The sequence below is a fragment of the Bubalus bubalis genome, chromosome 20 (assembly GCF_019923935.1).
Source record: "Bubalus bubalis isolate 160015118507 breed Murrah chromosome 20, NDDB_SH_1, whole genome shotgun sequence".
NCBI lineage: Eukaryota > Metazoa > Chordata > Mammalia > Artiodactyla > Bovidae > Bubalus > Bubalus bubalis.
The window spans coordinates 40,528,152-40,550,327 of record NC_059176.1 but is presented as its reverse complement, the minus strand read 5'-3'; positions in this window follow the sequence as shown (position 1 = coordinate 40,550,327).

Below are 22,176 nucleotides of genomic sequence, written 5' to 3'. Positions count from 1 at the left end.
ACTACTTGCTAATAAAGAGGAACTATTAGCACATGTAACAATTTAGAAACTCTAGGAAATTATGCTGAATATAAAAAATCCCCAGAGGTTATGTACTATATGGTTACATTTATATAACTTTTAAAATATGATACATTTTAGAAATAAAGGACATGTTAGTTGTTGCCAGAATTTAGAGATGAAAGCAGGGTGTGAGGAAATAAGTGGGTTTTAAAAGATCAACAGAAGGCATCTTTGTTGTGTTGTAATTTCTTAGTGTGTTGATGAAGGCAGTGGATAAAGAACATATAGGGGTGATAAAATTCCCCTGAAGTCTTAACACACACTCATACAAATGAGAATAAGTAAGATGGGAAATCTAAATAATGTCAGTGGTTTGTATGAAGGTGAATATCCTAGTTGTGATACTATACTATAGTTTTGCAAAATGTTACCATGTTGGAAACTCCTGCAAACATATGAGGGATATCTCTTTATTATTTATTACTACTGCATGTGAATCTATGTTTATCTCAATGAAAATTTCAATAAAAATAATTTAATAAACCTGTCACATTTTCCCCAAAGTGGCTGTATCATTTTTGCATTTTCACCCACAATGTGTATGAGTTTCAGTTGCTCTCCATCCTTGTCAGCACAAAGTATAGCCATCTTTTTGTGTGTGTGATTTTATAGTCATCCCTCGGTATCCACAGGGGTTTGGTTCCAGGACCTCCAAAGATACCACCATCCCTGCGTGCTCAAATCCCTTACAGTTGGTGCTTGATTATGCATGGGCAGATTCAACCAACCACAGATTGCAAAGTATTTTCCATCTGCTGTATTTTCCATCTTCTTGAATTCTCAGATAGGGAGGGTTGGTTGTAATTTCAATTTCACTAGTGGATAAAGATAGTAAACATCACATCTGTTTATATGTTTACTTGCCACCCTCACATCTTCTTTAGCGAAAAATCTCTTCAGAACTTTTGTCAACTAACATTAAGTTGTTTGTTTTCTTATTGTTGGGTTTTGAGAGTTCTTTCTATTCTGAATGCAAGTCTGTTGTCAGAGATGTGATTAGTGAATATTTTTCTCCTTCTCTGTGCTTTTATTTTCACTATCTGAACAGCTTTATTTAATAGAAAGATGTGGGTGAAGATATATCTTTTTTGCACATGGACATAAAATTTTTATAAAACCCATGTGTAAGATGTCTATCTTTTCTACATTGAATTGCCCTTTATATTTTTAAGAATCAGGTGACTGTATTTGTCTGCCTTTATTTCTGATATCTTTGTCTACTATATCTCATATCTTTATCCTATTTATTTATCTATATGTCCATCCTTTTACCAATATCCACTATTCTGAATATTGTAATTTTATAGTAATCCTTGAAATATAGTAGTATGAGTAGTCTATGTTCTCCCAGCCCCAAATTGAATTAACTAGTTTCTTTGCTTTTTGTATAAACTTTAGAATAAGCTTGTTAATATCCTTCCCAAAAACTTACTTCAATTTTTGTTTGTAATTTCACTGAATATATGGTTCAAATTTGGAAAATTGATATCTTAAACAATATTATGTTTCCCATCCCATGAACATGGTATGTCTTTCCCTTTGTTTAGGTTTTCATTGATTGCTTTCATCAACATTTTGTAGTTTTCAAATTGCAGATCTTGCACATATTTTGTTAGATTCATATTAAAATATTCTATTATTGGTGTTATTGTACATGGTACTGATTTTTAAATTTCAAATTTCAATCGTTCATTGCTTTTATATAGAAACACAACTGACTTCTTAAGGTTGACTTTTTGTACTGTGAACTTGGGAAGCTCATTTATTAGTTTTAGGTGATTTTTCTTGATTCTTTGGGATTTTTCTATGCATATATCCCTATGAAAAGGACTAGTTTTATTCCTCTCCTCCATCCTTATCCCTTTTTGTTGTTTTATCACATTTGGTAAAACTTTTCACCTTGACTATGTGTGCTCAGTGATGTCCGATTCTTTGTGACCCCATGAACTGCAGCCCACCAGGCTCCTCTGTCCATGAGATTCTCCAGGCCAAAATACTAGAGTGGGTTGCCATTTCTTTCTCCATTCATGTTGACTAGGAACAGTGAAAGAGGTCATCCAAGCATTGTACCCAGTCTAAGGGAAAGGACATTTTTTTTCTTTCACTTTTAAATATGATGCTCGCTGTTTTGTTGTTGTTGTTTGTTTATTCTTTGTTTGTCGATAGTGATTTTTATCTGGTTAAAGAAGTATCCTTTTTATTCTTAGTTAGCTGAGAGTTTTTATTATGAATGGATGTCATTGTGGATACACTATAGAAAGGAGATAGATCCCAACCAAACTTTGGTTCAGATGATGCCAGACATATATCAAAAGAATAATAAAAATTTATTAATTGCATGATGAAGGCTTTCTGGGTAGAGCACAGCAGGCTCCCAAGCAAGTCCTTAAGTGGCTTGGGATTTCTATTGTGCTTAGGGCATGGGGCTATGGTGGGAATTCACACTTAACTGGCCAGTGCTTGCATTGTTTGGACTTTTCACTGACACCAATGGGAGGAACACACAGGCTTTTTTATCAGCTTTCGAAGATGTGAATCAGAAGGAAAAGGGGAAACGATGGAGTCGAAAAGAGTAAATATCAAACACTGTAAATGGAGTCAGACAGTATTACAGATGTTTAATTTGTCAAATGCTGTTACTATATCTATTGAGAAGATCAAATACTGTTCTTATTTAGTCTGTTAATAAAGTGAAACATTTTGATAGATTTTTTTAAATGGTGATGATCTTGCATATTGGGATAAAATCCACTTGGCTGTGAGGTATTATTTTTATATATTGCTAGTCTTTATTTGCTAGCATTTTCTTGAGGATTTCACATCTATGTTCATTAGGGATATTGATCAACAGTACTTTTTTCTTGTAATGTCTTTGTCTGGTTTTGTTATTAGGATAATGCTGGCATCATTAAGTGTTTGGAAGTAATTAATAATAGTTTAATTCTTGAGAAATTCTATACAACTCATATCAATTTTTCTTTAAATATTTGGTAGAATTCATCCCAGAGAAATCATCCGGGCCTAGTGTTTCTCTTTGGGAAGATTTTAAACTATGAATTTGATTTTTAAATTAAGCTTAGAACTATTTGGGTTGTATAGAACTACGGGAGTTGGTGATGGACTGGGAGGCCTGGTGTGCTGCAGTCCATGGGGTCGCAAAGAGTCAGACACGACTGAGCTACTGAACTGAACTGAACTGATTTGGGTTTCATATTACTGATCATCATTCATTTTATGAAATCTGATTTTCTTGAAATTAATATAACTACTCTGGCTTTCATTGATTTAGTGTTTTCTCTAGGCAGTACTACTTGTATATCTTTCTCCATTCTTTTAGTTTTTGTCTATCTATGTAGCTATTTTTGAGGTACACTTCTAGAAAACAGCATATACTTAGGTCTTTATTTTATATCTATTCTGACAATCTCTATATTTTAATTAGTGGTTTCAGACTTTTCACATTTAGTATCATTCTTTGTGTTTGAGGATTATAATCTATCTTGTTTGCTATTTTCTACTTGATCCATCTGTTCTTTGTTTTTCTTTTCCTCTTTTTCTATCTTCTGCCTTGTTAATTCAGAGCATTATGAGATTTCAATTTACCTTCTCTATTAATTTATTATTTACACCTCTTTAAAATCTTAACATTGCCTTAGGCTTTATTTTTTAGTTAATCAGTCTACCTTAAAGTAATATTATATTGCTCCACAAAGAATTTAAGAACCTTACAGCAGTACCAATTTCTTCATACGATTCATTGTTGTCTTACTTTTTACTTTTGCATATGCTATAAATGCATTCTGCATTGTTATTCTTTAATTTAGACCAGGGGCTGACACACTACAGGCTAAAGGATCTCATTGCGGGTAAAATTGTATTGTAACATAACCATGCCCACTCATTTATGTATTTTTTATGGATGTAGTATATATAGCAGCAGAGCTAAGTTTAGCTGAGCCTTGAACAACATGAGGCTCGGGGACACTGACCCTCTATGCAGTTGAAAATCCATCTATTTATAGTCCTTCCTCTGTATATGCAGTTCCTCTGCATCCACGGATTCAATCATACATTCAACATATGGGTGATGTAATACTTTAGCATTACTATTTTTTAAAAATCTGCTTATAAGGAGATGCTCACACTTTAAACCTTTGTTGTTCAAGGGTCAAATACAATTTCAACACACACCCTAGAACTCACGAGCCATCAAAAGTGTGACCCTTTAAAAAAGTTTCCCAACCCTGCTTTAGGCACTTATCTCTTATTCAATTAAACATTTTAAAATATGCATATTTTTAATTTACCTTCAATCATTCCATTTACAGAAGTCCTGATTTCTGCATAGATTCCATGTTTAAATATGTGGTCATGTTTTTTTGCTTGATCACTTTTTTCCTCTTGTAGTGCGAATATGTTGGTAGTAGATTCTCTCAGCTTTACTTTGAGCATATCTTTATTTCTTCTTCATTTTTGAAAGGTATTTTCACTTTGTATAGAACTTTGGGTTGATGGTATTTTTCCCAGCTCTTTAAAGATGTCACTCTATAGCCTTCTAACTTGCTTTGTTGCTGATGAGTCCACTGTTATTCTTCACTCTGTTCCAATTCTTTACTTTGTTACTTACACTTGGTGTTTCTCTTCTGCAGCTACCTATAATTTATTTTTCTTTTGTTTTCAGTAGTTTTAGTGTAATATGAACAGAGACATGTTTGTGTGTGTATGTGCATTGATATTTATCCTTGAGGTTCTCTGAGCTTCTTGTATCTATGTTTTGGTGTCTGTAATTAATTTTGGAAAATTCTTGGTTACTATTAATTAAAATATTTTTTATTTCTCCATTTTCTCTCCCTTCTTCTGGGATTCCAATAGCATGTAGTTTAGAAAGTTCGATTGTCCCAACTTTTTCACTCTCTCCCTTCAGTTTGGAAAATTTCTATTGACCTATCTACAAGTTCTTTAATTCTTAGCATGGATGGTTCATTAAAGGCTTTCTTTATCCTGTTACTATTTTTTTTTTCTACTATTTCCATTAATTCTTTTTTTTTAGCTTCAATCTTTCTGCTCAAATAACTCATCTTATCTTGTATAGTGTCCACCTTAAATATATTAATCATAATTATACTAAATTACCTTTCAGATAGTCTCAACATCTGTGCCATATTCATCAGGCTCTGATGATTTTTGTATGTCTTCTGAGTATTATTTTCTTGCCTTTTCATTACCTCAAAAAACTACCAAAAGATGAATATCTTATGTTCAATTGTTTTCATGCCTGGATAAAAGTAAATTTTTTTTTATTTGATATTTGATACACCTTTTGTGTGGGGATTTGAGTTAATCTAGATTTGGCTTGGTTTAAGATTTGGGGTTGTTGTGGTTACTCTCAGTGAAACCCAAGCTTCAAATTCCAGTAAAGATTCCTTTTGTATAAGGGAAATCATTTTTTCTTTTTTTTCCAGAACAGTGTCTGATTCAGAGTTTAAGCTCTTCCTTTTGAACTTTGACTCACGAAGTGTCTTAACACACATTTTCCTGGAGCGTTTTGCTATCATTTCTCATTTAAACATTGTCATCATAGCAGTGGAAAGGGAATTGAAGTCTCTGTTGTTCTGATTAAGCCTCTGTCATTGGCTTGCACTGGGACCCTGGGTCTCAGATGTGTGGCTTTCCTGGTTTTCTTGCACCACCACACTCACCCCCTGAATTAAGTGGCACCTGACTCCCTATTCCCTTCCTACCAATGCTCTAGAAGAAGAAGCATTTGTTGCCCTTCTGCCCACAAATGAAGGATCTTTTCCAGGGTGCTGATGGAGGAGGAGGATTCAGGTGGAATTTCTTGCCCCCTCACATGGTTGCTCATCCACTGGCTCACTGCATAACAATAGGAACTTCAGATCTTCTTCTGATCTTTTCTCTGAGTGCCTGGTAGTCTTTACAGAGAAAGAGCCCACAGACAGACCCTGGTCTCCCAATTTCTGTGGCCTCTTAGGGATTCCACACTGTCTCACCTGCCCTCATTTGGTGGTAACTAATTTGTCAATGATACTAGCTGAAGTTTTCTTATCAGGGCCCAGTTGAATAGACCCCAGGGGAGTGAATACCTGCATCACATCTTCCCTTGCAGGCACTGACCCTCCTTAGATTTGGGGTGGTTTGTTGTTCTGTGACCACAGATTTCCAAAGGGTTCAAAATATGCCGTCAATTTGAAGTCATTCTGCCTCTCTTTTGCTGTAAGTGATGTAGCAGCACTGTTTTTATCGCTCACTTTAGAAGGATTTTACTTGCTTCTGCAGCATCAGCTGGGAGCAATGGGTCTTACAAATAAGATTTGGAGATCTCCTGACTCCAAGATAGTCCAAGCAGCTTGACAACTAGATCTGCTATGTGTCTACACTGCAGGCCTCACAAGGGTGATGTAAAAATTAAAGTGAAATTGATTCCTGGGAAGCATGGAACCAGCCACATCCTCATATTTAAGCAAGCAGCTTATTTGCATGGCATTGACTCTTGGGATGAATTTACATAGGAAAATTTAACTGCTAATACTTTACTCATGCGTGCATGCTTAGTCACTCAGTCATGTCTGATTCTTTGCGACCCCATGGACTGCAGCCCATCAGGCTCCTCTGTCCACAGGGGTTCTCCAGGCAAGAATACTGGAGTGGGTTGCCATGCCCTCCTCCAGGTGATCTTCCTAACCTGGAGATCCAACCCAGGTCTCCTGCATTGTAGGCAGATTCTTTACCATCTGAGCCATCAGGGAAGCCCAAGAATACTGGAGTGGGTAGCCTATCCCTTCTCCAGGGGATCTTCCCGACCCAGGAATTGAACTGGGGTCTCCTGCATTATAGGTAGATTCTTAACCAGCTGAACTACCAAGGAAGCCCTATAAAAATAAGTTAAAAAAATTAACTGCTTAAAATTAAAACTTAATAATATCCGTTCCCTTCCATGCCGGTTAAAATAATAATTATTGGTATTATAGAAGAAAAATGTTTCCTAAGCAAAACAAAAATGAACAAAAAAACCACGATTTGTTTAGTTTCATTTTATATTAATTCTATCTTTTTTATATTGGAGTATAGTTGATTTACAATATTGTGTTAGTTTCAAGTGTACAGGCAAAGTGATTCAGTTACACATATACATGTATCTAATTCTTTTTCAAATTCTTTTCCCATTTAGTTTGTTACAAAGTACAGAGTTCCCTGTGCTATACAATAGGTCCTTGTTGCTTATCTATTTTATATACAGTAATGTGTATATCGGAGAAGGCAATGGCACCCCACTCCAGTACTCTTGCCTGGAAAATCCCGTGGACGGAGGAGTCTGGTAGGCTGCAGTCCATGGGGTCACTAAGAGTCGGACACGACTGAGCGACTTCACTTTGACTTTTCACTTTCATGCATTGGACAAGGAAATGGCAACCCGCTCCAGTGTTCTTGCCTTGAGAATCCCAGGGACGGTGGAGCCTGGTGGGCTGCCGTCTATGGGGTCGCACAGAGTTGGACACGACTGAAGCGACTTAGCAGCAGCAACACCAGCAGCAGCAGTGTGTATATATTCATCCCAAACTCCTAATTTATCCCTCCCCACCCTTTTCCCCTTTAGTTACCATAAATTTGTTTTCTATGTTTGTGGGTCTATTTCTGTCTTGTATATAAGTTCATTTGTATCATTTTTTTTAGATTCCACATACAAGTGATATCATATGGCATTTGAATTTCTTTTTATGCCTTACCTTACTTAGTATGATAATCTCTAGGTCTATCCATGTTGCTGCAATTGCCGAAGATTTTAATCCACATTTATGATAGTCTTCCTTTTGTCAAATAATATTAATGCCCAAAGAACAACCAGAAACCATAGCAATTTTTTTAAATTTTAACAAGAAAGAAACTAAAAACTCTGTGCCAGCCAATGTTGGGGTTGCTCTAGAGTGTCTATGAGCCTTGGGAGGAATACATGGAGAAGAGAGAGTATAAAATTTAGACAATCTGTGGGTCATGAGGAAAAGTAGCATTACCAGGTCTCAGAAAATCCACTACTTCCATACAGTTCCTGAGGGGTTAAAAAAAAACTTTGAAGGTTTATTCCAGCAGAGTGAGAGAAACACGAAAATAGAAAAAGCATGAAAACAAAGAATTAAAATCTCATAGAAGAGGTGGAAGTTGAACATTGAAACAGTTTGAACATATGGATTTGGGTATAAATAAATGTTGTAAATATGGTAACAAAGCTGCATGCAAAATTCAAAAATTTTTTTAAATTTACATTTAAATACTGACATTTGAATGTTATTAAGTATTAACATTTAAATATTAATCAGTCTTGCAACTTTAAAGCAGGGTTGATGGACTAAAAGTATGTCAAGGGAGCAAAATTCTTCCTTGAATATGAGGGATAAAAGTAATTTTGTTTATGATTTTGCTAGAAAAATCTGATCAGATAAATATAGGCATAAGCATGTCCTTTCATTTCTTCAAGAAATATATTGAGGGCCTGGGATTTTGAATGAGAAGGAGTGATATCTTCTTTCTTGGACTAACTGATAAACAGAGGAGATAAACAACTAACAGCAAAGTAGGAAACTGCAAACTGTGTAGCACTCAGGGCTTTAAGAGAAGAGAATGCTACGAGACACACTCCTGTGTGTCTGTGTGCTTGGTCAGCAAGGTCCTTTCTGAAAGGGTGGCATGTACACAGCACCCTGAAATCTGAGAAAACCCAGATGCACAAAAAGGCTAATGTGTCTTTCAGGCAGGCCCTGAATTTTGAAGAGAACTGAGGTCAGTGGAGAACTGAGCAGTTAGTACAGGGGAAGCCCATCCCATAGCAGAGTGGAAGAAGAGGGGGAAATTTGATGGTGCCCGTGCTAGGGGGTATAGGTCTCCACTGGATGGCAGGAGAGTTACTGCAGGAAGTGAGTGTTGTGTGTATGTGTATGTGTCAGTAATATATTCAAGAAAGTTCAAAAATCAAAACACTTTAATACTTAACACAATGAAGTGTCTCACTTCTACCCCTGTCTGGTCTACCCCACCAACTTCAACCTCAAGCAAACATAAATTCTTCTTTCTCCTTCTTTCTTATATAAAAGATGACATACTATAAAATATTATTTTTAACTTGCTTTTTTCATGCAACAGGATTTTCTGGAGATATTTTTATAGCAGCATATGGGACCTTCCTCAATCTTTTTTTCTTTTGCTGCTTCAAGGAATTCTGTTGTGGTGATAGACCACAGCTTATGTATCCAGTTTCCTCCTGGTGGGCTTTTGAGTGGTTTGCCACACTTTGCTGTTTCAATGTAGCTGAGGATAAGCTTGTATTTATTATGTATGTATGTATGCCCATATGTAAAAACCCACTCAGGAGACAAATTCCCAGAAGGTACTGCTGAATCAAAAGCTAAGTTAAGCATTGTATCATTTTGATATAAATTCACAATTGCCCTGCATTCTGTGATGTAACATTCTGCACTCCTGATGTCAACAAATAAAGCCTATGCTTCTTTAAGCAAGGAAGTGACATAATTTGTCTTGCAATTACAAGAGCCCAGTCCACCCTCTGAGTAGAGAATGTTTTGGAAAGTGAATGAGATCACTTGGAAGGCTTTTATAACTATTCAGAAAAAGCGTTATTGGTGAGTGATGGGGAATCAGAGAGACATGAACAAGTGATAGGTAGACATAGAATTTACAGGATTTGTGGATGATTTGGTTGTGACAAGTTAAGAAAAGGCGAACAAGAGGAATGGCACAAGCAGTGAGGGCCAGGAGAGCAGTGGGGATCCTGAGTGCATTAGGAACCTGTTAGGTTTGGGTTCCCTGTGGGCCATCCAAGCTGAGCTCTCTAGTCAACTACGTAAGTCTGAACCTCAGAAGAGAGAGAGATCTCAGCTGGAGAAGCGGGTGGGAAATGGAACTTCGAGCATAGAAGGAAGCAGGTCACTGGGACAGATGCAGAGAGAGACAAGGAAACATCTCAGGCCTGAGGCAATCTAACCTCAGAGTGAAGCAGGAGAGGGGCACAGCGAGGGGAGCAGTGCATATGCGTGTCCTGAGAGGTGTCATATGGAGAGAGTCTTGGAAAGGCAGGTGGACTGAGCACCACAGGAGTTCCCTGGGTGGGACAGCATGGAGACCTTCAGCAAGAACCTGCAGGAGACTTCCATCAACCTAAAAGCAACCACTAGGAGCTCGAAGAGAATGTCTCCTTGAACACCACTGTTAGTATTAGTAGCTCACACTAACACTAAAGAGCTGTGCCCAACTCTGCAACCCTGTGGACTGTAGCCCGTCAGACTCCTCTGTCCATGGAATTCTCCAGGCAAGAATACTGGAGTGGGTTGCCATTCCCTGCTCCAGGGGATCTTCTCGACCCAGGAATCGAATCCCAGTCTCCTGCATTGTAGGCAGATTCTTTACTGAGGAAAAGAGCACATGATAACATTGCATAGAAAAAAAAAGTAGAGAAACCAAAAGAGACAGTAAGGAAGGCAATGACAGAAAGCATAACAAGGTGCTTGTGTACGGGCAGACAGTCAGAAGCGGGACTTGGCATTCACACTTGGCTCGTGGCTGGAGGACTCAGCTCAGCAGGCCCCACCTTGAGCTGGTGCCTCTTCCTGCAGGGCTGATGGAGCAGACAGTGCCATGGGGCCGCGTAGTGATGTTAGGTAGCTGACACTTCTAGGGCAGTTCTTACAATTTAGGTAAGGGGATGGAAGTCTTGCAAGTAAAAATAACTCTGAGACAAGTGGAGAGGAGGGAGACATACCATTCAATATGGTATATGCGTATATATTGTATATATGTGTATACATATGTAAAATAAAATGTCATCAAGGGGATTGAAAAATAAATAGTAAGAGTGTAGCAACCAAAAAAGGCAAAGTACAGAGCACTCACAGAAAAAGAAAACAAAGATGTTATTATTCATGTTAGTCTGCTGAGTAACAGGCAAAGTTTGTCTGTTAACACCTCAACTCAGAAAACCCAAAAAACCAGGCACAATGGCTGATAAAATTCCTGTGACATGTGTAGCTCAATTAATGGTATTGTGTCCATGTTCACGTCCTATTTTTGATAATTGTACCATTATCAGCAATTAGGGGAAACTGGGTGAAGTGTTTATAAGAGTTTTTGGCAGTGCTTTTTCCACATTTCTAATTATAGGATAATTAGAATAAGTCTAATTATTCTAAAATAAAAAGTGAAAAATAAATGAGAGTATCCTTTTTCTCCCTGAACCTGTCACCTCTGCCAAGTGCCCTGTGTCACCAAGAGGTGCCGTCCTTCTCCAGTGTCCAAGCTGTGGAGCTCAGCTGTGAACCAAGTCCTCCTCCTCTCACCTCCACCCCCGAGTCCCGTCCACTCTGCCCTAGACAGGTCCACTGCTCCCGTCTCTCCCCTCCTCCACAGAGCCAGGCTCAGTCCCGTGTCATCCACGCAAAGACCCCAGCACCTCTGCAGTGACAGCGGTGCTGCCCCGTCCTCCTCTGCTGCTGCTGCTAAGTCGCGTCAGTCGTGTCCAACTCTGTGCGACCCCATAGACGGCAGCCCACCAGGCCCCCCCGTCCCTGGGATTCTCCAGGCAAGAACATTGGAGTGGGTTGCCATTTCCTTCTCCACTGCATGAAAGTGAAAAGTGAAAGTGAAGTCGCTCAGTCGTGTCCGACTCTTAGCGACCCCGTGGACTGCAGCCCACCAGGCTCCTCCGTCCATGGGACTTTCCAGGCAAGAGTACTGGAGTGGGGTGCCACTGCCTTCTGCTGTCCAAGTCACTGTTCTGAAACAGACCACATCCTTCCTCTTCCTACCTTATACTGCTCTTCAAAGCACTGTGCTCCTGGAGACCCACCTGCCAGTCCCCCTTTAAGTCCAGCCACCTCCACGAGGCAGTCGACCTTCCAGGGGCAGGTGCCAAGACTCTGGCTGCCCAAACAAGCCCCAGGATTCATGGCCATCTGCCGCATCTGTCCTGGACCCCGACCTGGTTTGCCTCAAGCTTCCCTCAAATTCTGCCTCACCCCTACAGCTTTCCTCCAGTTCATCTACCTCCTGGAAGCGTCAATGGCTCTGTCTCTGTGTTCTCACAACACCAGGGGTCTCTTTTGTTTGCAGTGAGGCTGGAAGATGGCTAGTGTTGCCCAAGCCTCACTCAGCTTTATATCCCAAGAGCACAGCTCAGACCTGGGGCAGAACAGATTTGCAGAGGAATGTTGTCACAATGAACATGCGCCAAGGCTTTGTTTGCGTGTGTGCATGCTCAGTCACTCAATTGTGTCCAACTCTTTGGGACCCCATGAGCTATAGCCCACCAGGCTCCTCTGTCCATGGAATTCTCAGGCAAGAATACTGGAGTGGGTTGCCATTTCCTCCTCTAGGGGATCTTTCCGACCCAGGGATCGTACCCGAGTCTCCTGTATCTCCTGCATTGGCAGGCAGATTCTTTACCACTTGAGCCACCTGGAAAGCCCCAAGGCTTTGTTTACACCATGTTTAATCATATTTCAAAAGCCATGGAACTTTCTATGAGCCAGAAACAAGCCATTTTCTGCCCTAGGAAGCGACTCTATTATTCACTTTCTCCAATCCCTCTACCAGCCAACAGAAAATGGCCAAGAATATAAAATTGTAATCTACTTAAATATTCTTTACTTTGGAAAAGGACTCAATTCAACATAACTTCGAGTTATCTTCTGCTTCCTTAACAAAATTGGAATCAGTTAAGTTCGCATTGGCAGGCTGGGGGATTGTGCACACTGATGGCAGCCCAATCACCCTGCTCAGCGGCCCATGCAGAATTCATCCGGGAAGGAGCAGAGCAGCAGAGAAGTGCCACCGTGCAGAATGCAGAGCGGATGGTGGCCCTGTCAGGATCTGCGTCCCCAGGACTTGCAGTGGCAAGAGGTGCTGTGGGATCCAGGAGGCTGGAATGCGAGTCCTGTGACTTTTTCTGGATTTTCAGTGCCCCCTTCTGCTCCCCACTTCCTGGGTAAAGTCGGGGGAGTGAGCCTGGAGATCCCACTTCTGATCCTGTTAATCCTGATGCTCGTCATTCTTAGCAGATAATCAGAGAAAAAAAGGAAGCTTTGCCTCAATCCTGCTTCCATTCTGTCTCTTCCTCCCTGTGCACACCACCCCTTCCCCCAGGAACCCACACACATATGCACATGTGCAGCCTTATAACAAGCAGCTTTGCAGTATGCTTCAGCTATTTGGTTTGACACAAAATGTGTTTGGTTTACATATCTTTCCCAGGGAGGAGTTGTTCTCTGGGGTGATCGACAGGGCTGGCCAAACTTAATTTCCTGGGCTCTGCTCTGGCCATTCTTGTCCTTTTGTTAACACACGTGCCCACGAGGAGAAAACTGTGCAGGGAACGACTGACCGAATAGCTTCACAACTGCTATAACTGCACTGAGGCTGACCTGAGCGGGAGGGCAGGCACCCCGACACTCACGCAGACGGTGTCTTGCCTGTCGCTTGGACACATCTTTTTTTTAAATTTCATTTTATTTTTAATTGGAGGATGATTACTTTACAATATTGTGATGGTTTATGTCATATATCAACATGAATCAGCCATAATTATACATATGTCCCCTCCCTATTGAAGCTCCCTCCCACTCCCTCCCCATCACACCCCTCTAGGTTGTCACAGAACACCAGTTTTGGCTTCCCTGCATCACACAGAAAATTCCCAGTGGCTATCTATTTTATGTATGGTAATGTATATGTTTTAATGCTACTCTGTCACATCATCCCACTTTCTCCTTCTCCCACTGTGTTCGAAAGTCTGTTCTTTATGTCTGTATCTCCTATGCTGAGCTGCTAATAGGATCATCAGTACCATCTTTCTAGATTCCGTACATATGCATTAATATATATTTGTCTTTCTCTTTCTGACTTACTTCACTCTGTGTAATAGGCTGTAGGTGCATCTGCCTCATTAGAACTGACGCACATGCATTCCTTTTTATAGCTGAGTAATATTCCATTGTGTATATGTACCACAACTTCTTTATCTATTCATCTGTCGACGGACATCTAGTTTGCTTCTGTCCTAGCAACTGTAAATAGTGCTGTAATGAACATTGGGGTACATGTGTCTTTTTCAGTTCTGGTTTTCTCAGAAACTGTGCCCGGTAGTGGTATTGTTGGGTCGTATGACAGGTTTACTCCTAGTTTTTAAAGGAATCACCATACTGTTCTCCACAGTAGTTGCATCAAATTTGCATTCCCACCAATAGTCCAAAAGGGTTCCCTTTTCTGCACATCTTCTCCAGGATTTATTGTTTATAGATTTTCTTGATGATAGCCATTCTTACAGGTGTGAGATGGTACCTCATTGCAGTTTTGATTTGCATTTCTCTAATAATGAGCAGTGCTGAGCATTTTTCGTGTGTTTATTAGCCATCTGCATGTCTTCTTTGGAGAAGCATCTGTTTAGTTCTTCTGTCCGCTTTTTGATTGGGTTGTTTTTCTGGCACTGAGCTTCATGAGCTGATTATATATTTTGGAAATTAATCCTTTGTTGTTTCATTTGCTATTCATTTCTTTCATTTTCAGGGTTGTCTTTTAATCTTGTTTGTTGTTTCCTTTGCTGTGCAAAAGATTTTCAGTTTAACTAAATCCATTTATTTACTTCTGTTTTTATTTCCATTAATCTAGGAGGTGGGTCAAAGAGGATCTTGCTGTGATGTATGTCAGAGTGTTCTGCCTATGTTTTCCTCTAAGAGTTTTATAGTTTCTGGCCTTACAGTTAAGTCTTTAATCCATTTTGAGTTTATTTTCGTGTATGGTATTAGGAAGTGTTCTAGTTCCATTCTTTTACATGTAACTATCCAGTTTTCCCAACATCACTTATTGAAGAGGATGTATTTTCTCCATTGTATATTCTTGACTCCTTTGTCAAAGATAAGGTGCCCATAGATGTGTGGATTTATCTTTAGGCTTTCTATCTCATTCCATTGGTTTATATTTCTATTTTTGTGCCATTATCATACTGTCTTGAGGACTGTAGCTTTGTAGTATAGTCTGAAGTCAGGAAGGTTGATTCTTCCAACTCCCTTTTTCTTTCTCAAGATTGCTTTGGCTATTTGGGGTCTTTTGTGTCTCCATACACACTGTGAACTTTTTTGTTCTAGTTCTGTGAAAAATACCATTGGTAGTTTGATAGGGATTGTGTTGCATCTGTAGGTTACTTTGGGTAGTATAGTTATTTTCACAGAATTGATTCTTCCAATCAAAGAACATGGTATATCTCTCCATATGTTTGTGGCTTGGGCACATCTTAAGAGAGAAGTGCTTCTGGTTAAAAGAAAGAAGCCCTGAACATAGAGGAAAGAGCACAAAGCATTTAGCAATAAAGCTGGAATTAGGGTCACTCCAGCCTTTACTGAGGCAGCCTCTGCTTTCGGGCAGAGATGTTTAGGAGGTGCCTGGATGAAGGCCTGGGAACATAACATCATGCCCTCTGCCCTGATTTTCTATCATCCTGTGCTCACCTGAAATCTCATTTGTAGCCACTGTACTGGCAGGCAACTTTTCTGTTGGCAGATATAAGTAGAGTTCCCTAGACAGAGTAAAGGCTCCCCCTGGGGATCTAGCTAAGCAGCATGGACCTGACAGTGCTTTGCCTGTCCTTCCTGGGCACAGGGATGGAGGCCCAAGGCAGTGTTTATGACTGATTTGCACACCCACGTGTGCAACCCTCTAAGTGAGCTGTTGCATGTTTTCTTCTGCCCATTGTAAATTAGCTGGACATATGCACCTAGATTCTCAGCTGACCACAAACATGCAGTGGAAAAGGAAAGGTATCCAGGAAGGCTACATGTTTGGCAAGTTGGCGTCCTTCTCACGGGCTGTTTGCAGGGGCTGCTCTCAGGGCCCAATTTCGTCTCTGCCACACTGGTGTGCCATCCTTCAATGACCTTTCTGAACAGACAGCTAGAAAAATGCCTCTTTGTGCGCTCACACTGACTTCATTCAATTTTCTGCCTTTTCTCAGCTAATCTTCAGCCTGTAATTTCCTAATGACTTTCCCAGGGCTATTCTGTTGATCGCTAAAAGGCATAGCTGGCCAAGATCCCCCGCCTGTCTATAGTTAGAATTCTGTCAGCATTTCCTTCCTAATTATGAGCCAGTGTCAGGATGTCCCTGGGCATGCAGCATTCTCTAACCAGGAATAGGGCTTGGTAGGGACCCCAGGGAACAGACTACAGCGAAAACTTGGGGCATCCAACCCTGAAGAGTCCCCAGGGCCTTTCTACTCCCTCCACAGCACTCAGGGAAGCAGGCTTGCCTCTGGACCATGTTTATTCCCTACTCAATCTTAACCTACACAGAAGAGCTTGGAAGCAATTTGCCAAAGCGAGGCCCACCCAAGTCTTCACTTATATTTGCATGCTTGATACCCACTGGCATGTCTTTCCCCTTGACCCTTCCTAAGCGAGACAGCCAGGTCAAAATGCTAAGTAAATGTTTCCTGATTACATTCAGCAACGTCAAGCTGTGAAATGTACAAGTGGCTTCACATTGCACTTTGTCCATATGGCAATATTTCCAAGTTAATGATATTATAAATCTTAGGCTGACATACCATGTCCTAAAGGTAGCCATTAAGGAAAGCTGTTTAAAAAAAAAGAAAAAACTTATTATTAATATTATTTTCATCTAATTGGGTAAAGGGTCTCTTGCTCCTCACACTCAGGTGACAGATGTGACTAAATACAGGAATCCAAGATGAACCATGGGACAGAGGAGCCAGCCACACTCTCAAGCTCTGAGTAGCTACTCGATCCTGCGTGGAAGCCCAGGAGCCCCGACCCCTCTTCCACTCCCTGACCGACCAGGAACCAGGTTTCATGGAACCCTCACATCCCATGTGCTGTCCACCCCTGCTTCACACCTGCCTCGCGTCCCTCGAGGACTGGTGCACGGCGATGGCTCTGTAGTCTTTCCCCACTTGGATTGCTGTGTGTAGGACAAAAACTCAAGCAAGCTACTTAAAGAGTTAAACCCTTCTGTGATCTCAGTGTCGATCGAGGCCTTCAGGATCTGGCTCCTGTCCACCTTTTCTAAACCTACCTGTGTCATTCCCATCAGCACTAGGAATCCTACACCACCCACTAAAATCCAGGGCTGGCCCCACCTCCATCCTCAACACATGTGTCTACTGTAGCCTGCAAAGAAAACCTTCCTTCTGTGAACGAGGTCCCATCTGTGAGTCCTCAAGCTCATTCAAGATTCAAATGGATCCCATTTCCTCTATGAACTCCCCAAGAGAAGCAAGATACTTTGTGCTCATGACCCATGAATTCCCTGCTGCCCAATAAACAGACTGGAGAATCATGGTAGGCTTCATGTGTGTCTCCCCCCAAAATCAAACAGAAACCACATCAGACATGTCCTAAAATGCCTGGTTGGATACCAGAGTCAGAGCCTGGCACTAGTGGGATCACAAAAACTGATGGCTGTTACTCAGCTCACTCTCCTTTCTGAGAATGTGGAGAAGTGTTTGGAATGAAATAAAGATTAAGAAATGGCCCAGACCGGGACATAAAAAGAGTGTCAAAGAGCAAACAGTCTGAGACTCTCAGACTCACAGGCATTCTCCAAGGCTCAATCCTGCCCTCCACGATAGCCTCAGACAAAGACCCCAGCCTGAAGGTCCCCGTCCTCACACAAGCTGAGTCTCAGGGCAGATAATCATGGGGACTGGAAGGCTGGTGCCAGTGACCTTGTCATGAACTGGCTGTCACTCTCTTCATCTCTTAGTTGAACATCCTCTATTCAAGCACTTTCCGCTCATTCTGTGTTAAAACACACAATTTCAGAGCCTGACTATATCCAGATATCAAATAACTACTTTTAAATGTAAATTTAAAAATTCAAAAGGCTGTTTTCCAAAACGTCCTTTCCAGAAGATGTAGCAAGGGGGATGGACCATAGAGTGAGTTCTCCCAAGGCAGCAGGGACTCTGGAGGACTTTGGTCATTTAAGATGAACCAGATAAGATAGGGCATGGACATAATTAGCTGCAAAATGCAATGTGAGATTTAGTTTCGGACACATTTCAGAACAGACAGGCAAGTCCCCACCCTCACCCTCTAGGAGAGGCACTTTCCTGGACTCCCCAGAGCCAAGGGTGGCACAGGGCTGAGGGGCGTGTGCTCCCTGGGTTCTGGGTCATGAGCGTGGCTGGGGGTCCCCCTGGGAGTGTAGAGGGTTTCCCAGAACAGAGGGCACTGTCCTGGGCCTGACAGGGTGGGTGTTGGTCAGCGATGATCCTAACACACATCTTTGCATCCCATGAAAAGGAGAAGAAATCCCTTAGAAAGGAGAAGAAAATAGATACATAAGATATATAGATATATAAGAACAAGAAGAATAATATCAGCATCTCAGGAACTGCAGGGTACCTGTGAACCAGGGCAGGACCATAGCACAGCCAGCCAGCAGGAAGGACTGTGGTCTGGATGCTGCAGGATCCAGAGAACTGAGTTCCAGACAACAGCACCTCCATCAGGTCTGCTTCACATCTGAACTGTCCTGGAGTTTCAGGAGGGGATGTCTCTGGTTGGCTTCCTTTCAGTCAGAGGGTCCCAGAGAATGCAGCTCCTCAGCCCCTTCCCATCCAGACCCTTGTCCTAAGGAGACAAACAGAGATGGAGCGCTGGACACCTCCAATGGCCAGCAGGGAAACAAGGCAAGTCCTGATTTAATTTAAAACAGCAAGTTAAAATTACAGCATCTATAGCCCAAGTTAGCTGTCTTGCTCTGAAATCATGTGAAAGTACACACACACATGCACACACACAAGTTGTGTAAATGCTTGGTGTATAGTTGGGTTTGCACTTTTCTGTACATTTTAAAACTCTCCCTGCTTTTCTTTTAATTTTTGAAGTATAATCGATTTACAATGTTGTGTTAGTTTTAGGTGGACAGCAAAGGAATATATATATTCAGATTCTTTTTCCTTATAGGTTAGTACAAAATACTGAGTATAGTTCCCTATATAGTAAGTGATTATTGTTTATCTAGTTTTATACATGGTAGAAAATATATGTTTTATACATAGTAGTTTGTGTCTGGTAATCCCAAACTCCAGCGTCTGTCTACAATGCGGGAGACCTGGGTTCAATCCCTGGGTTGGGAAGATCCCCTGAAGAAGGAAATGGCAATCCACTCCAGTACTCTTGCCTGAAAAATCCCATGGACAGAGGAGCCTGGTAGGCCACAGTCCATGGGGTCGCAAAGAGTCGGACACGACTGAGCGACTTCACTTTCACTTCCCTATTGGTAACCATAGGTTTGTTTTCTATGTCTGTGGGGTCTATTTCTGTTTTGTGGATAAGTTTATCTGTATCACTTTTTTAGATTCCACATGTAAGCAAAATCACACATTTGTTTTTCTCTGTCGGGTTTATCTCTCACTGAGTATGATAATCTCCCTGTTTTTAATGATGTTCCTGCCTTCCGCTTGTCTGGAGATCTAGGTCAATGAGTAACTTTGGTGTCTACACCTCCATCTCTATTCAGAAGGGATCCGAGATGAGACAGGCTCTGGTAACAGAGCTCGGGCTGCCATCCATGGGGTCGCACAGAGTCGGACACGACTGAAGCAACTTAGCGGCAGCAGCAGCTGTGGAAGAGGAAACAAAGGGTCTGCTTTCCTGGACAGAGGGAGCTCTGCCACCTGGTGGCTGAATCAGGAGATGCCGTGCTCAGCCAGGAGACCTGGGAACCAGGCTCAGTCAAGGCGGGAGGGGAAGCCACAAGGCAGGAGGGGAAGCCGCTTGCTTTTTTATTAATAGTTTTGTTACAAATTCACATTTTAAAATAAAAGTTTCATGGATGGGAAACAGGCTGCTAGTAGGCACATAGTGCTTCTAATCCCTCATCTTAATCATGATCCCTGTCATAGTTGGTGCTTAATAAATGTTCCTGATTTTCAGACAACCTTTCTACACCGCCCCTCTCATGACTCTCAGTGTAGCAACAGCTCATTTTTGCCAAACTTTGGCCACCTGATGTGAAGAGCCAACTCATTAGAAAAGACCCTGGTGCTAGGAAAGATTGAAGGCAGGAGGAGAAGGGAACGACAGAAAATGAGATGGTTGGATGGCATCACTGACTCGATGGACATGAGTTTGAGCAGGTTCTGGGAGCTGGTGATGGACAGAGAAGCCTGGCGTGCTGCAGTCCATGGGGTCACAGAGTCAGACATAGCTGAGCGACTGAACAACAAAATAGTTGAGAAAAATTAAAAAGAAAAAAATATGATTGAGTTGAAGCATTCAGACATATTGACTGCACAGGAAGCTACAATCACCTCAAAATTTCAAGGCCCGGCACCCAATGTGCTGGCACAGTCTGTCCTTAGCCTTGGTGTTGGATTTGTGGCTGTTCCTGGGTGGCTGGGCCTGTGGGACTAGACCCCCAGGGAGTTGGTGAACCTACACAAGGTGGACACCCTGCACACGGGTTTTTGGCAGGACGAACATCACCCTTGGGAACTGGAGGCCCGTCCAAGCCCACGTCTGTGTGGAAAGATGGGATCAGGGAGGAGGCTGGGAGGAGAGCAGGGATCCACCCCCAAGGAGGCCCCGGGAGCTCTGTCTGGGCCCCACAGGGAAAGGGAAGCAGACGAAGGGGCAGTTTTAGTGGAGATCTGTGAGATGTGAGCTGGGAGTCATGCTGCTTTGGGGACAACGTCGATTTGGGGGAACAAAACTCCTCCACAGTCAGGCTTGGATGGCAGCGCGCAATAGGGCCTGTGGCCTCTCCAGGATCTCGGCTCTGTCTGCAGCCTCCCCAGGCCCAGGAGACAAGGCCTGCTTGGGGTGCCTTACCCTGCTGGGACTCCCCACATGAATGGGGTGTCTTTGAGGTGGGGGTTGATCCCTCAGAGAGGCTAAACTCGGGAGTCTTCCAGCACAAGTGTGCTAACAGGGACATGAGCTCATAGAGATGGAGGGAATGCAGGGACCTTTAAGGGGCCAAGACCAGGGTGGGCCCTGAATCCCACTCTGCAGAGGGAGGGCACCCCCACACTGGTGCCCCCAGCAGGTGTAAGTCAAAGCTGCTGGGTGCCATGCACACAATGCATGTACATGTACCAGGCTGGGCACACCACACCGGGCACATGTGCCAGTGCCCAGGCTGTGAACACACACTGGGAAACACAAGGTGTACCTCACAGGGTGTGCATCACCAGGACACAGCACTGGGCACAGCACCAGGAAATACTGGCCACACACTTACAGGCCCACACTCCAGGCACGGGAGAGTGGACACACGTGCCAAGAACATATTGCCAAATAGGCAGCACCAGCAACACAACACTGGCACACAGCTCTTGGCAAACAATTAAGGCCTACAGTGGCAGCCTGGCAAGCTGGGCACACACACCAGGAACACACACCTTCACATACACCAGGGTCGTGCCTGGCACCCACAGCAGGAACAGAGCTGATACACACCCCAGGGACACGAAGTGAGTGTGCAATGCCAGGTATACATGGCAAGAGCATACGCTAATAACACATACCAGACACACCGAAACACAATGCTGTCGGGGGCACAAAACATTGACACACATGTCAGGCACACACTTGGGGCACACAAGCCTGGCACATGCTCAGAGTATGCCAGAAAATCAAATAGGTACATATACCAAGCACACAACAGTTAGCACACTGCCTGGCACTATGCACAAGACCCCAGGAGATAGACACACACATCAGACAGCCCCTGGGAGGCACCCCAGACCAGGCCCGACCTCTGGGGCCACAGCACTGAGCTCACAAGATGGCAGTGCATGCCGGGTGCACACATCTGATGCACACAGCAGGACCCAGATTCTGGGAACACAGAGCTGGACACCCGATGCTGGGCACACACTCTCAGCTCAAAACGCCAGGTCCAGACTCTGGGAACACAATGCCAGACATGCAACGTCAGGCAATACCATGCTATATATAAGGCTGGGCACACAAAACTAGACACACAACACCAGTCAGAGACTCTGAGAACACAACACCAGGCACACAGCCCATGGCACACAACACTGAATACACAACCCCGGGCATGCAC